Below are 17,085 nucleotides of genomic sequence, written 5' to 3'. Positions count from 1 at the left end.
AAAGAAACTGAAGCTGCATGGCCTCAAGCTGAAAAAACTGTATAAAACACAATTCTCCAAAAGACAGAGTGTGAACTTGGGGGAATCAGTGCAGCAGAGGCTGATTCAGAGTTCACACAGCACCAACTCCGGGCTTGACACTGACCTTGATTGTGACTGTTCCAAAATTAAATTTTACTAATTTTTCAATAAAGTTGCTATTGATAAAATTTGGCTCATTTAATTTATAACACTTCCTTCAGGGAGAGGAATTGGAGACTCCTAGAAAATATTGGATTTTGATATTTTGACTTGAAACAGTTATTTTGCCAAGCCTTTTTACAGTATTCCCTCTGGGAATTCTTTTCAGGGCTCCTTAAATCATCTCTGCTGAAAGACCTACTACAATGTCTTAAGAAGGAGTGATCAAGTGGTAAGGAAATGTTGAACATGCCTTCAGTCATGAAGCATGTTATATTTACAAATAACAAGGAAGATGAAAACTACCATTAATTAGAAGCCAATCTGATCCAGATGTGCCAGCAGCTGAAATTTCACACTGAGGTGTGAGGGTGGCAGGTGCTTGTCTCCCATTAGCTGTTAATGGGAACTGGCAGGATGAACCCTTCAGGGATCAAAAAAAGCCTTGGTCTACAGTTTGTGAAGCATCTGTTGTGTGCCATTTAATCACAAGTGATTCCCTTTTAAAGGTTTCACCTTCATACTTGTGCAGCAGACCCAGCTCAGTGGAAAGAGAAGTGTGTTGGACAGCAAAGCCTCCTAAAACCTGCAACGTCAGCAAATTAATGTTTGTAATGGATTATAAGGATCCGTCTGACTGCACAATCTTTTATTATTGCCAAGAAGCTGAATGCAGCAAATCACCTACTTTTAATAAAAATATTGTAAAATTATAAGGAGAAAAAATAGGTACAGTACTGCTCATTACAACATTATGTTGCATAATGAAAGAGACAGAAAAAAGAGAAATTCTCTGTCAGAATTACAAGTAATGGTAAAACAAGTTCAAGTGAATGACTTCATTATGCTCAGTAACCGTATCTTTGATACTGTCAGATTAAATATGAAATCCAGTGGTCTTTCTACACTGCCACTCGCAAGGTGCTCTCTCTCCCTCACTTTGTGTAGCTGATACTGAAATCAGTTTTTTTATGTCACTGTGTGAAACCAGTTTTTTCATGCAGACAGCAACTGTGTCTGCAGCAGCCTGACACAGGACATGGCTTTGTTATAGGAGTTCTGAAGTCCAGAACTCCTGGACTTCAGTGTGCAGGTACAAGCTGGGCAGTGGAGGCAGAGAGGCTTATTAAGGCACACAGGCTTTTGAAGCTGGAGCTGTGTATGAATCAAAGCAGCCTCTGCAGAGCTTTTCACAAGTCCATTTAATGAATTAATTGTCTTATTGCACCATTTTAGTAATTAAGTATGGATTAGGTATAGTTTGCAAGGCTGAAGAAGACATGCTCAGACAAAAAAAATGGAGTTCATGTCTTCCTAAGAGACTTATTTCAGCAGAAGTTGTTTTGTCCGAGAAGCATGACCTCTAAAAATACCGGCATCTGGTTAAAAACTCTTTCAGTTTCTTTTTTATATAATGGTCCTTGAAAAATGGCAATATTTTGCTTATAATAAGTATAAAGCATCTTGATTACCTCAGTCTATATAACTCAGTGCACTATATATACTGCTCTAGCCTTCTCAGTTTAAAACAACATTTTTCAACCTTTTCATGTAAAGACTTTTACTTTTCACCAGTGATTCTTATGTAAAATTTAAGCCTACTTTCTTTGATAGGTAAGTATAACCCATGGATTGATCACAGGCTGAAACTGTCAGCCTGAACGAAGGAGGGACATCTATCCGCACTGTGTCTTGTAAGCCTGCTCTCACTATACTCACTGCACTCACAGAGAGCTGGGCTACCTTGGGAGAGCTTCTTTACATCATCTTTGTCTGAGAAAAGCTTAGCCTTTGATGCTGGAGAGGGACAACACAGGTCTTCTAAATCTCTTCCTACAGGATGACCCTATAAGCTTCAGGTGGTCAGCCAATACTTTGGGCACTTGCACAAGATTTTGTGTACCTCAGAGAGGCAGGGAGATGAATGAACAAAGGAAAGATGCAGCAGCACAGGTGATGGAAACTGGAAAAAGCACAGTAGTGTCTTTTTAATCACTGACAGCAGGGAAAAAGCATTTCTGCGACAGCTTGAGGAGGGAGGAAATTAATCTCCCTCTCTCTTGTGGAATCAGTTAATATGTGTGTTGCTATTAGCAAAAGAGTCCCTGTAAAAATCAATACTAAATATATATTTTATTTACCTAGAAAATAGATCATAAAAGCTATGAAAAGGATTATCATTTAGGGGCATTAGTTAGGAACAGAGGTTAGTGGTGGACTTGGCAGTGCTTGGTAAATGGTTGCACTCAGTGGTCTTAGGGGACTTTTCCAACCTCAATAATTTTGTGACTCAGCTTCCTCTAGTACAACTGTGAATATCTTCTCACTCTCTTACAATTTCTCTATTTTGGTAAGTTATATTTTGTTGCAGTGTGTATTTTGTTAATGGTATGTTCTTTTATTACCTATGCACCAAACCATCAACCTAAGTTGATGGTTTGGTGCAAATGAGACCCTCCCACCCCACATTGTCAATCTGTCTTAAGCCCACCGCATGCTTGGAATTCCACTTCGGAAATCCCCTAAACTTCGATGCTTTCTTAGTTCATGTGACCCAACTTTCCCCCCATCCTCATTGGATGATGATTTTGTGAACCCTGCCTTTACCCTCCCCAGGATATCTCTGATTAGCTGATGCTTTGTACCCTCTCAAAGAGGGTCTCAAACTGCCTCCCTATTTCAGCTGTTGCACACTCACATTCTGTCTTTTGCCCCCAAGACTCCCCAGAGCAATAAATCCTCTATTATCCCATGCAAAAGACCTCTCTCTCGTCCTTGCCTCCTCAGAGCACAGATTGACAGCCAAAAAAGCCATAGAAAGAGTACTCTAGTTGCACCTTGGGTTATCCTGCTCCTGTGGTGTGACCCACTCCTGGACCAGGCTGAAGTGATAGAGCCAGATAAGCTCCAGCAAGATGTGATAATATTTCATGTTACCACTGAAGATGAATAGATCACGCAGACACAGGTCAAGGTGTGATGAAAGAAAGAGCAGAGTTTATTTTTCCTCCCAGGATTTATAGGCTTGTGACCATGGCCAGGGATTGGATGGTCAGGATAACACTTTCTCACTGCACTGGCCATGAGAGATGCCCATCACAAGACGTGTAACAGAAAGAATGTACACATATCTATGTTTACAGTTACTGTCCTGGGAAAGTCCTTAGAAAACTATGTTAGCGAGCTCAGAAGCTGAGTTTTCAGGGCGACAATTTCATTATAAAAATTTACTTTCTTTATGGAATCATCATAAAAACGTTTAATTTTTCTCCATTACCATTTAGATTCTATCCAGTTATGCTACATAACTGGACCTTTAACTAAACCAAGAGCAAAAGTGAGTCATTTGGGACAAGTCTATGGAACTGTTGTTACTGTTTTTGTGACAGCACAGACCTTGTTATGTAGCAGATTTAAAAGAAATGTGATCTACTTGAGAAGAACCCAGTCATATGCTTTTTTTTAATTTTTTTTTATTTTTTTTTAGTTTGAGGGATGCACTGACATAGAAGACTATCAAATTCTGAGCTTAATTCAAAGTAGATTTTGAAGGCTTATCAGCAGGGTGCATTAATGCAACATTAAATTCCAAATGCCACACTACCAAACATCCATGTAGAGACTGTAATGTTTTATGTTTTTGATATATTTGGGTGCACCCCTATATTTTTTACAATTATCTCAATTTTTAAGTATAGTTGGAATTTCAGGTCATTTGGTTGTAACAGTCATTTGGTTAATAATCTACTCTGGGCTTCATCCTAACTTTTAAAATAAGTCTTTGTCCCTGGTTTAGTTTGAAAGAGGAGAGAATGATTTTAAGACCAATAAATTTACAGCCAGCAGTTTCAAAGGGGATTATCATGAGCAGGAAGAATATGTGGGTTCATCCCTCTTGGTGAGCATTTATTCACAAGCATCAGCTGCTCCTTGACATCAGACCATGCACCCAACTTTCCTATGTTTGCACTCTGACCTTACTACTGACCTGGAGAAAGGACATGTTTCCAGAAGGCAATATTAAATAGCAACATTTTCCCTCTCCACTGACTCTGAAATAAAAGCAATCATGCTGATAATGTAAGTATTACTTAAAGAGAACAAATCCAGTACTTAATGTCTATAGGATTTTATCTTGCGTTAGTAACATTAACCAGGAACAAAAAGAGTATTTTTTCTTTTTTCTCTAAACCTTATTGAAGGCAGTTCACAAAGGATCTCTGTCAGAAAGCTGAACTAGCTGTGAGCTGGTGACTGAAGGGGTCAGTGCTAAAAAGGAAGAGCTTTCTACTGCACTGACTCTGCCCTGTTGCAGTATTGTCACAGTATAGCTGGTCTTGACTGGACAAAGTAAATCTGACCTTAACACAAATCTAATTCAGCAGCCTAATTCATGTCAGAACATGTCCCTGGATAAGTTATGGGGACCTTCAGCCAGCCCCATTCAAGAGAAGCAAGCACACCACTGGCCAGGACACTGGGCAGGGAGAGAAGTATCACAGCCAATGGCTGTCTAGCCCGGGAAATTTGAATTGGGTATTTAAGTGAGTTCTGAATAGTAAATGAGGCTATTTGTCTCATGAGCACCTGGAGCATGAGTTGTGGATCTTTATCTCACCACCTATGACTGGCATGTTACACTGCTCCTTAGTTTTTTACTCAGGGCTGATTCTCAGATCTTGGTTCACTGTGATCTCACTCTCACTTTGTTCACTAATAGTGTAAAAGTTACTGAACCTGATCTGACCTTCCTGGATTAAAATATTGTAATTTACACCAATCCACACTCTGTCTGCATGTGTAGTATAAAGATAAATAAATTTAAAATTTTGACAAGAATTACTTTAATAAATTTTCTTTCCCACAATAAAAAGCTGGAAATGTAGCTAAGTCTTTTAATCGGAAGTTGAGATTTTCACATCACCATGTGATTGCAGAAATGGAATTTTTAAGGAAAATTAGGAAAACTTTCAAATACACAGTAACATTGGGACTTTAAGCAACATTTGGAAGCCATACACTTTAAAGATGGGGATCAGAAAGCTGCTTGTCTGCTACAGTAGTAAACTACTCTGTAAAATTAGGTAGGTATTGCTTACAAGGCCAGACTCTCCAGCTTTGCCTCCTGTAACTGAAACATCGTGGTATGTCCCACACCTTTTCTGTCCCTCAAATACATATCTTGTATTTAATGTTTTTGTTTTTTATTTCTCAGGTACACACAGACTGCTACCTTTGTTATGGTAAAAATTAGTTTTCAAAAAACAATCGTGAAATGAAATGGGTTCCTCAAACAGCTGTATAAATCCAGTCACTCTGAACTTCCTGTGAATGGCTATCTTCTATGTGTGAAAACCAAGACTCCCCTCTTAACAAAAATTGAGAACTACAATTTTCCTTTAAGACCCCAGAAACATGGGGTCTGATGCCCTTTCAGATAAATGTCAGGATGAGATTTATACAAGGGGAGAAGAAAATTAAATTTCCCCTGTCAAGAAGGAGAATATAAGAGATTTAAAAAACTGTATTTTTATTTAGCATCTGAAGAATGTTATCACCATTACCAAGTAGCGTTAAAACCTCCAAGCCACAAGTACAGCATATTTATCTTCTCTTGAGAAGGTCCTATGAGGCTTTTCAGCAGGTGGCATTAATGCTCTACCCAGTTCCAAATGGCACAGCGCCAGGAAACTGCTGTTTCCAGCATGTAATGCCTTAAAATGATATACAAATTGTGCTGGAGAGTAAGAAATTTTCTTAACATAAAAGTCTGCATTAAAATGGCATCCGTTCAGATTGGTTTTTGTTTTTTTTTTTGCAACAGAAGCAGAGCAGAGATATATTTTGACTAATCTGGTATTAAATTAAAAGAAACCCAAAGCTTTTTTTTTTTTTTCTCTCTTGTCTTGCCTGGTCTGTCTCCTCATCTTCCCATCAAGACATCTGCAGAATCAGCTTTTTCAAATGAAGAGAACACCACTGGAACTTCAGGAATGTACCAGTATGCATACAGCACCTTTAATGACAAGAATAGGCACTCATTGCAGCACTACACAACTTTCCCCAAGTTTAAAAACTTGATGCTGAAGCTGAGACAAAAAACTGAGAGATACTGAAGTGGCAAATATGAGTTACACTCCCAGGACTGGTTATTGTGCCCAGCATTTGCCTAAAATGAAAAGTAAAAAATGCTGGGATCATGTCCAGGACTTGTTAAAGACAGCTCTTCCTGAATTCATGAAATTCAGCATCTAATACACTAGTAGAAAACTTCTGTACTTCAAGAACCATGTGAACAGCCACTGCTGGAAACAGCTGCTTTGGGAGAGCTTTTTTGGTTGGAAGACTTGGAACATTTTTCACTGTTTCCTCTAAATGCAAGAGGAGGGCTTTGCACCTCAAGAAACTGCCCACAAGAAGATTAGAACATAGAAAATAGTCTGCCAGCATGTTCTCAGAAAACTGGTGTCCAAATTGTGCTTAAAAAGATTCCGAGTTTGCTCCTCTAAACCATACTCTGGATCTGGATATTGGTCTGCTCCAGCCTCAGAAACACACAAATTCATGAAACTTGCTCAAATACTCGCATATAGCAAAGTAATAAAAAGTCCTGAAAACTCAGAGCAACTCCAAAGAGTTTAATGAGAATTTGGTGTTGAATTTGCCCTTCTAATTTTGAACAAGATGTGTTCTTCTGTGAAAGGCTGTTCTGAACTTTATTCTTACTGACAGTCCAGTTTAACCTGGACTACATTGACATGAGTCATCCAGTCCACTAGAAATAATGCAAAATCTTGTTATAATTCATTGTCTGCCTAGTTTCAGTAACCAAAATCACAAAACTGCAGCTTATTTTTCTTTGAAGTACCACAGTCATTCCATAAAAACCCATTGATTTGACTGGCACACAGCATTTTATTTCCATGTATCTGTGTCCTCCAAAAATGCGCAATACAGGGACTGCTCAGGAAAGTTGAAAAGCTGCCTTTGGCTAAAACAGCTTCCAAGTTGCCCTGCAACCCTGATAATGGTTCACTGACTAATGGGTTTTCACTGTACAAATGGCACATAAAAGCTGTTACATCCATTATGAACTCTAAAGGCTTTTAAATATAATGACCATTTTCACTTACATAGAGGTGTCAGGACAATTTATTCTCCAAGTGTTGAGAAGCAACAGATCCTGACAGGATGCAAGATTGTAACACAACAGACTTATACATCTTTTCAGTATGTTTTTCATGATTGCTCTCTGGTATCTTCATGTGGTACCTAAGCAAAACTGTTCACAGGGAGATGAAGAGGTATATTTTGATTTCTAATGTGTCCTGAAAAGCAAGCATCTCTCTTGATGGAAAACTGAAGGGACTGACAGTGGAAGAATCAGATGAAAATAAGAACTAGGATAAAGCAAAATACAAAAGGAACAAAGATCTGCACAAAGTGAACAGCAACCCACACCAAAGCACAAGCCTTACTTTCCCATTGCTTGTTCTCAGACTGCAGACTTATGGATGCTAATGGTGGTCTGGGTGACATTTTTAGCAATGTGTTTGACATGGGTTCAAGGTAGAAAGAAGTTGAGGATTTCTGCCCACTCATGACATATAAACAAACACTAAGGAGTGCAACAGCAGTATCGTGTATGTACTCTCATCCCAATGAATGGTTGTTTATTCTTATACCCCATGCATCTTCCTTCTCCAGAAGATGATTCCCAGATTGTTCCTTGAAAGAAAGGAGCTACCAATTTTCCAGCTACTTTACAATCCACAAGCCATTGCCTCATCCACACATCATTGTTCCAGGAAGACCAAAAAAGCTATAAAAATGCTGTCCATCAGCTTTAGAGAGATCTAAAAGCTGCTGAGATCTTATCTGACTAAATGAAGGGGAAACTGTTTTCCTCTTCTCAGTTTTTCTGCCTTGCAAGTTCAGAAAACATCTCTCCAGGGACAGAGATCTTATAATAAATTCACAAAGTGTGCATAGTTAGGAAGAGCAGCTCCTCAGAGAGCTCTTTTCTCTCACTTTCTTCACACTGAAAGCATTTGCCAATTCTGCTCCCTTCTCAGACATTTTTGGAAATACTTTAATCTCTTTTGTTCTGGTCATCAATCTGCCTGTGGGGAAAGAATCTCAGTAAGAAACCAAACCTGTCAGGTTCTTTAAAGATGTCACTCTGGGCAATGCAAAAGTGCGAAGGAAGGAAGCCTAATTCCATAGCAAATGAGTACATAACCCAAATTTATTTTTAGTGAACACAGTAGGTAAACAGAAAGTTGGAGAGCTATGAGGTTTAGAAGAACAGCAGTAACTTCTTTTAATTAGAAAATTCTATTCTTAGAATAGAACTGCTTTTCTACAATATTTGTCAACACAGAAAATCCCAGGGTAAATACGAAGACTCAGAGAAGCCAAACTCTGAGATACTATACATTTTTCAGCCCCGTTCTCGCTGCTTTTGTAACACATGGTCACGTTTCCATTGATTTTGGAAGGTGTTAACAGTCAGACTTTTCTCTGAAAGCTTGATTACTTATGGACATTCTCTGGGCAGTTGCTTAGGGTTATGTCGTGGTTTTAAAGCATTAGCTAAAAAAAATAACTAGAAAATTTACTCATTTCTTGCTGTGAGATATGGATTAGAACAAGAGCAAAACAGGCTTAAAACTTAAAAGGAATAAAGGAAATTTATTAACAAAACTACAAGAAGCCAGAGCAAAACTTCCAGAAACCCTTTTTTCCCAACTACCCAACCATTTTCCTTGTTCACATGACAATATAGACATAAAAACCCTCAAAAACCTGGTGGTTAAAACAGTCTCAACTTTGCTATAGTCTCTTCATCAGTCTTTGTAGAGAAAAAGAAGTTCTCTTCTGCCAATTTATGGAGTTTTTCACAAGAAAACCATTCTCTCATGGCTTTCTGTTTTCCTGATGCCAGCTGCCTGGAAAACTCTGTCATCAGTTCTCTCCTCCCATTTCACACCACTCTGAGGTGTGTTATGGGTCATAAGTCCAGATGGGGTGTCATTTTAAGGATGAGTTATTCAAAGGCAAAAATTCTCTTCATCTATCTCTGTGATCATCTCTGGAAACCGAAGTTTTCTCTTTGTGTCTGAAGGACCACAAATGTTCAACAGCTATCACTTCTCCTTCTCTGTTCCAGTATCTCATAGGATCACAACTGCCTCACCATTTGCTTAGATCTACACTTTGAAATACTCCATTCTCCCCAAAATACTCTTTCATGAATTAAAGAAGTTTTTTCAGAACATTAGTGTCCATCTCCATAGTTTTAGCAAAAGAATATTTCAGCTTATTAAAGCATCTCCTTATTTTTCTACCCCATCCGAAGCTTAATTCCTTTCTTCACTGTGATAGTTTATGTTGTCTCTTTACCTGTTGATCACTCTCTCTCTTCCCCTCTCTCTGGAAAAAAAAGGACTAATCTGCAAGTCTCATCTGTGTAGTGAAAGGGTTAAAATCTTGCTCAAACCGCAGCAGGTGTTCATGGTGCCAGGTTTCAGTTCAGCAGTGCTCAGAGCCAGGAGTCTCTTGAGAAAAACCTCAGCCACTCCGGAGGCTTCCCAAGAGGCTGCAGCAGAGCCCGGCCTGGCCTGGGCCCGGGAGAAGCCCCGCAGGCCCCATCTCCTGGCTCAGTAACTGTGACAGGCCCAGCCCAGCCTCCTGCCCAGGCTGCATGGCCTGGGGAGGGGAAGGGAGGGGAGCCAGCTGGAGTTCTGTATCTTTCATACCCAGAAACAAAGAGACAAAGAAATTATCGAGCTTAGGTCTTAAGGTGGTGTTCACAGGTTGATCTCACTTTTCAGTGGTCAAAACTACTGTCAGTTCTCAGAAATGGCCAGTTATTGGCCAGGAGAAAAAACTCCCATCAGCCTCCAGCAGCCTAAACTTCCTTAGGTGTTTCTCTTTGTTTCTTAATGCTAATCCATCACAGGTTAGAAATGAGCAAGTGATTTCTCAGCAGTGAATGTGCACGCAGAGACAAGAGGCTGTGGTCAGACCTTTTGTAACAGCAGTGTTTCTGCAGCAGGATTTCTCTCTCTCCACCAGCCACGTGCCAAAAATGAACATATTTTATTGCTCTTTCCCTGAGATAGAACTATTGTTCTACTATGAGGACTTGGAAAGGCATCTATATCTTCTGTGTCCTTGAAACCAGACTGCTTACTGGTGTGCACCTGGACTTTACTTGTGTTCCTTTTCTTCACAGATGACACTCAAATAGTTCAATCAGTTACAACAAATGGCAATGTTTAACTCTTTACCTTGTTACCAAGTTCTTTTTTTGTTATTTTTAACTTTACTTCTTGCAGCAGTCCCTCTAATATTCTGACACATTTAAGCATTTTTGTTATCTTACTCTTTTCCCCATAAGTATCAAACCCATTTGTCTGATTTTTAAATTTTTAATGCTTCACTGCTACCTGTTGGGAAAAGGAAGACAAGGAAAGGCTGAGCAAGTGTGTTTCAAAGATAGCAGCTTTAGAGAGGACTGCAACTATTTACTACTCAGATGTATTTTTAAATGTTTTGTTGATGCAATGGAGCTATAAGTTACTAAAATTATTAGTTCCAAGAGAAAAAATTTCTTTTGCTATGAAAAATTATGCTGATAGTTTAAGTCATTAAAGAAAGAAAATACTTATGAAGAAGGGAAAAGACAAGTATTCAAATAGCAGCTACCAACAAGCACTTGGGTTTTTTCAGGTAAATCTGACTTCAGTCTGAAGCAAAAGTCAAGATAAAAACCAGCTTATACAGATACTGAGATCCTGACCCTCACCAAAGGAGTAACTGTAGGCAAGTCAACCTGTGTCTCCATTTCATCATCTGTAAAAATAAAATACAGTTCCCCATATAACCCATGTGCTACAGGAGTTATCTCAGCATCAAGAAGACATGGCAAACAAAGGGAACAGTTAATTTGAGCCACCAGCTAGAAACTGTGAAAAAGGTGCCAGACTGACTGAATTGCTCCTGATGACATGCACCTCTGGAGATCACCAAGACTGAATTCTGGCTTGAAGCTGTGTCAGCTGGAGCAGGCAGTACAAGTCGATGTCTAGTTGAGTGTTAAACATCTTCCAAGGACAGAGGCTCCACAAATTCTCTACATCATCTGCCCTGAAGTTTCATTACTCTTGAAGGAAGACAGCATTTGTTATGTTAAATACCATTTACTGTTGCAATTTGTGCCCACTGCCTCTGATTCTCTCCCTGGGTATCACAGGGAGGAGTCTCTCTCATACTGGGGAACTCAACACATATGCATCTCAATAGCATGTATCTTAACAGCACTGAGCAGAGAAGATGATCCCTGCTGGCCTGCTGAAAATGCAGTCTTTCTTCTTCATTGCAGTCTCAATGCAATGCAGAAGAAATTCTTCTCAAATGCAGTCTCAGCCTGCACTTCCTGAAAATGCTTGTTTATCCCTGTCTCTTATACACATCTAGATCAGAAGAAATTCTTCTCAAATGCAGTCTCAGCCTGCACTTCCTGAAAATGCTTGTTTATCCAGGGCACCCCACTCATGTGATCTCTCCACATCACCCTCACACCAGCAAAATAATAACCCTGCAAATGTATTCAGAACTCTAATTCCTCTCATTTCTTTCCCACATCATGTACCTCAGTGTACAGACATGTCAGGGAGAGTGACCATGGACTTACTCCTGGCTTTGCATATTGTCAAAGCTTGAGTGTGCAGCCCTTGATCAGGATCAAGAGCTTGAGTGGATCAAGATCCTTGAAGGTCTTGAGCAGAATAAGCTCAGTTGGAAGGGACCCACAATGATCACTGTGTCCAACTCCTGGCCCTGCAAAGAACTATCCCTAAAAATCACACCCTGTGCTTGAGAGCATTGTCCAAATGCATCTTGAGCTCTGTCAGGCTGGGGCTGTGACCACTTCCCTCAGGAAGCCTCTTCCAGTGCCCAAACACCCTTGAGGTTGTAATATATGTTGGTATAATTGTTGGTATAATTTGTGTTTATTATACACGTATAAAATCAAGTATACAAACAGGTTTTATGTAAAAAACAGAAGCAACTTGAGATTGCAAAAGTAGCTGCTGGAAAACCAGGAATTTGCAAGGAAATGACCCAGTAATTAAGATAACACCGAGAAGAGGTGGGTCCACCTAGCCTGACACAACCCAGTGATTAACACCTTATACCGATCTGATTCTTCAGGATCATGCATCTCAAACACAGTTCCCATAAAACTACTCAGACTCTCCCTCCTTTCTCAGAAACTTCATGAACAAACTAACAGAAAAAATATGAATATGTAACAACACAAAAAAAAGAAAGAAACTGAAGCTGCATGGCCTCAAGCTGAAAAAACTGTATAAAAGACAGCTCTCCAAAAGATAGTTTGTGAACCTGGAGGAATCAGTGCAAGAGAGGCTGATTCAGAGTTCACCCAGTGCCAATTCCTGCCAATTCCTGCCAATTCTGCCAATGCAGACCCTGACTGTGGCTGTTCCAAAATTTGATTTTGAAAATTTTTCAGTAAAATTGTTATTGATAAATTTGGCTGAATTTCATTTATAACACTATTATCAGGTTTTCTTTGTCTAGTTTATAGGCAGGTGTTCCTTGTCCAGCAAGGACAGCTTATTTATTGGATTCAGTGTTTCATCTTGAGTCCAGGTTTCATGGCTGCTTCGTTTGGGCATTTCTTCAACATCATAAATGACTTGGACACAGGACTAGAAGGGGTACTAAGCAAGATCACATATGATGCAAAACTGGGAGGAGCTGTTGACTCCTTCAAGAGCAGGGAAGCCCTGCAGAGAGACCCTCAGCAAATTAAAGAACTGGGCAATCAGCAACTATATATTGGAGTTCAATAAGGGAAAATGCTGGATTCTACACTGGGGATTGGGCAACCCTGGATGTACAGACTGACTGGGGAATAAAAAGAAACCTGGGGATCCTGGTTGATAGCAAGTTGGATCAGAGTCAGCAGTGTCCTGGCAACCAGAAGGGACATCCCTGTTGTGGGGGGCACCAGGCTCAGCATTACCAGCCAGGCAGGGGAGGTTGTCCTGCTTTTCTGTCTACTGGGATGGTCCTGCCTCAAGTCCTGGAGCAGTTTGGGGCAGTATATGATATTAAACTGTTAGACAGTGTCAAAAGAAGTGCAGTGAGGTTGGTGAAGGACCAGGAGGTGAATCCATATGAGAAGTGGCTGAGGAAGAGGAAGGGGAAGAGGAGACTAAAGGGACACTTCATTGCAGCCTGCAACTTCCTCATGAGGGGAAGAAGAGGGGCAGGCACTGATTTCTGTTTTATTGTGTCCAGTGGCAGGAGCTGAGAGAATGAGTAGAACTTGTGTCAGGGGAGGTTTAGGTTGGATATTAGGAAAAGGTTTTTTACCCTGTTATAAATGAAATTCAGCCAAATTTATCAATAACAATTTTACTGAAAAATTTTCAAAATCGAATTTTGGAACAGCCACAATCAGGGTCTGCATTTAGCCTGGAATTGGCACTGGGTGAACTCTGAATCAGCCTCTCTTGCACTGATTCCCCCAGGTTCACAAACTATCTTTTGGAGAGCTGTCTTTTATACAATTTTTTCAGCTTGAGGCCATGCAGCTTCAGTTTCTTTCTTTTTTTTGTGTTGTTACATATTCATATTTTTTCTGTTAGTTTGTTCATGAAGTTTCTGAGAAAGGAGGGAGAGTCTGAGTAGTTTTATGGGAACTGTGTTTGAGATGCATGATCCTGAAGAATCAGATCGGTATAAGGTGTTAATCACTGGGTTGTTAGTAGGCTCGTCAGGCTAGGTGGACCCACCTCTTCTCGGTGTTATCTTAATTGCTGGGTCATTTCCTTGCAAATTCCTGGTTTTCCAGCAGCTACTTTTGCAATCTCAAGTTGCTTGTGCTTTTTTGCATACAACATGCTTTTATATTTGATTCTATGTGAGTACAATAAAATGCAAATTATACCAACGTATATTACAATGGTATGACCTGCCTGCCATGATAGTTATGTATCTGAATTTACTTTGTGAACCCTTTTTGCTGGGAACAGGCTGCTGACAGGTCGCTTCCATTAACAAGGCAGGGATTCTTCCCACTGCTTGAAAAACCTGTACTTTTCTGCAGAAGTGAGAGGATTGTAATTCGGATCAGAGGTTCTGGAATTGGTTAGTACTCAGTATGAAACAAACTTTACTTGCCAACTGAGACTCACAGTCCTGAATCCTGAGTGTGTGTTTGTGTGATCTGGTTGTCTCATGGCGAATAAATAGATTAAATCAGAAGATAATAAATGCAGCGTGCCAGACAAGCACAATTGGTTGTGCCAATTTCCCGAAAGTGGACTGAAAACCTTCCCTGGCACTTCTTCACTTATGTGTTTATGCAGTGGTGATTTCATTTTACTGGTTTTTTTACTAATGCCCCTTCTGTTCACACCATGCTAGGTCCTTTGCTCAGTCCTAGTCCTGTACTGGTCCTTCCAACCTGTTCCTTCACTTTGTCAGGTGATTCTTAGTCACTGTTTCCACTTCTACCCCATCACTCTTAGTTTCAGCTCTCCTCTCCAGGTTGGCCAGTGTTATAAATAAATCAGTCAAATATTATCAATAAGGATTTTATTGAAAAGTTTGTAAAATCAAATTTTGGAACAGCTAGAAATCAAGGTCAGCATCGAGCCCAGGGTCAGTGCTGGGTGAACTCTGAATTAGCTTCTGTCGCACTGATTCCCCCAAGTTCACAAACTGTCTATCAGAGTGCTGAGTTTTATACAGTTTTTTCAGCTTGAGGCTATGCAATCTCAGTTTTTTCCCTCCACGACGTGTTGTTCCATATTCATATTTTTGCTGTTTAACAGCTGATGAGTTTTCTAAGAAGTTTGAGTGGTTTTTCAGGAACCAGGCTTTTGAGATGTAGAATTGTGCTGAGTTTTTCCCAGAAGGAGAGGGTGTCTGAGTAGTTTTTTTCCAGAAACCAACACTGAGATGTATGGTTGACTGGATTGGTATCAGGTGCTGATTGCCAAATCGTTAGTGGCTCATCTTAGCTGGGTGGATCCATCTCTTTTCTTGGTGCTCCCTTTGTCCTCTTGCAAGAAATCCTGAGTTCCCAGTTGCCATTGGTGCAATCCCAAATTGCTTGTGTCACGTTTTACATAAAACATGCTTTTATACTTGATTTTATATATGTATAATAAAACGCGAATTACACCAACATATATTACAGCCAGGCTGCTGGCAAAGCTGCTTTTGCTCCACTTGGTCAGGATGATTGCCTTCTAAGCAGTACAGATCCTCAAAGAGAGTTGCATGGACACAGAAGCCAAACCCTGCTGCTGACATCAGCAGGACAAACACAGGTGTGGGTCATTCACTTAAGAGCTGGACTTGATCCCTTCTAACTCAGACTATTCTGTGATTTGTGACCTCAACTGTGGACCAGATCCATCCAGTCCTCTTCATACTCTCCTCCTCCTCAACAGCAGTATTAAGGAAGGCACTCATGGTGGACTTCACTCTTCACTGGTAGAGAATATCTCAACACTACCACTCACCATTTTCTCTTGCCACATGGTTAAGGTCCAGCTGGTTCAATTATTTCCCTGTGCAGAGCTCTCATCCAGGGAGATGCCTTGACACTGAACCTCTTCTCATGGCTGCAGATCTGCACGTGGAGCAGGGGTTGCTCCCCCAGGGCTAGAAGCTACCAGCTTCTAACTTTCATCATCAGTGGAGTTTCCACTTTCCAACCTTAGTAAACAGAGACTCCATGTGTTCTCCTGCTGCAGTTAAAGGTTCAGGGTTTGTTCTCCTGCTGTAGTTGAAGGTTCAGGGTTTGGAAGCTGCAGCATCTCGGCAAGCTGTGCCAGTGTCTCACTTGACCCTCCTTGCTCAAGACTCAAGATCTGCAAGCTCAGGGCCCTGTTGGATCAGGAGCAGCTGGCAGAGTTGACTAGAGGCTGCTGTTAGCAGACATGGGCTCATGGTAGCTGTCCTCACTGGCATCCTAATGTTCCTCCAAGAGTTTCCAGAACTCCCCTCCCATCTCATAAGAAGTTCCTGGAAGACCAAGAAAGTCTCAGAGGAGAGTGGAGATACTGCTGTGTCATAGGCTGTGTCTGGCACACAGGAAAAGACTACAGACTTTTGAAGTGCTAGGTGCAGGACATTTTTACAATTTTTACTTTTACTTTTTATGTCAACTACTGAAGCTATTGGTTGACATAAGCAAAATTACAGACATCATAAGAAAGCTGTAAAACTCCCTGACATTGGAATTGTGGATTCCAGCACTTAACAAGGACTTTTTCTATAAAAAACAAAAATCCTAGGAAAAAAATTGGTAACAAAACTAGTAAGGAGACTGACACTCCCTTCTGACCAGAGGATCACCATGGCAGAGATAGTCATGAAACAACAGTTCTGTTTTATACCCTTCTCTAGCTATCTTCTGATTATGACAGATGTTCAGAGCCCAGCTGCCTTATGTTCTTGGTGAAGGATGCCACTCTCCTGGGTACAAAGGTTGCCTGAGCTGGGGATAATGCAGCACTTTTGTCCCTGTTAAATATGCTCAGTATTCTCTTGATACCTATGAAGCACTCAAGTGGAAAATACCCCAGGGAATGCACTGCAGGACTCCTGTGTTGCAGGTCTGGCAGGTGTCATGAATAAAATCTCTCAAGAAATCCACCCCGGTTAAAATACTGTGTTTAGTTATGTACAGTTAATGTTCTTATCCCGTTTGTGAACCTTATTTGTTGGACCCCTTGTTTACTCCGATGGTTATTAGTAACGTTAATTACTAACCAGTTTTTGAAGTGTTTTAAGAGTTCTTATGAGACATTCTTCTATCCCTTTCCCTTACTTCCCTGCTACTATGTA

This window comes from Parus major, chromosome Z (genome assembly GCF_001522545.3).
Source record: "Parus major isolate Abel chromosome Z, Parus_major1.1, whole genome shotgun sequence".
NCBI lineage: Eukaryota > Metazoa > Chordata > Aves > Passeriformes > Paridae > Parus > Parus major.
Note: the sequence above shows the minus strand (reverse complement) of the source record.